Consider the following 855-nt stretch of genomic DNA (forward strand, 5'->3'; position numbering starts at 1 on the left):
AATCCTGTATCTATCCCGAAGGATAAACACAAGACTTGAGGATGAGGCTCGATCAAATAAAATAAGGAATATACGACATCTGTTTGGTCTGTGAAGCCATTTTATTTGCCGATAATTTTTCCTATTTAATATGAATAATTAAATAGGGTTTATATAAAGTTGGGTTAGGAAAAACTTCCTATAAGGGCAAGCCCACATAAGGGTAAGCCCCTATAGTTAATTATATCTTAAATGACCGAAGTCATCTAATAAAATGCTCGATAAAAATCAAGAAATATTATCTTCAAGGAATTCAAAGGAAAGGACTACTCAACGAAATCAGACAAAGAGGTGTGAAAGGGAGTGGCTCAAACTTGGAGCATTTTATTTTTGGAATCCAAAGGAGGAAGATCTAGGGGATGTAATAGATTCTGAGGAAAACCACAATGAATTTCCAGTCTATCCTAATGTTTGGCTTCAGTTTTTAGGAGAAATGTTTAAGTGTTTCATCCTGCTAATTTTATTAATTTAGGGCTTACATTTGTGTGGAACGATCACACAAATAGTCTGGAAGATGTGAGGATTTATGTCGTAACGAACGACAACCTCGGAATCCTAAGATGAGTTAGGGCTTATATTGTAGAGCAAAGTTGTACAAAGACCTGAATATGAGGTGAGAATTTATGTTGCATAAGTAAACAACCTTGACATCCTATGGCTTGGTTGTTTAATTCTAAGGAATGAACTGGTTTAGCTGGTGAAGTCATGTTTTGCTGTTGAAGATGGCCGTGCTGCCCACCATGCTAGCTCCAAGCTCCTTGCCGTGGCAATTTTAAGTTTTTTAGGTTGTCAAGTTATGGTGTCAAATCAGGTGGC

The sequence above is a fragment of the Phalaenopsis equestris genome, unplaced genomic scaffold, assembly GCF_001263595.1.
Source record: "Phalaenopsis equestris unplaced genomic scaffold, ASM126359v1 Scaffold001090, whole genome shotgun sequence".
NCBI lineage: Eukaryota > Viridiplantae > Streptophyta > Magnoliopsida > Asparagales > Orchidaceae > Phalaenopsis > Phalaenopsis equestris.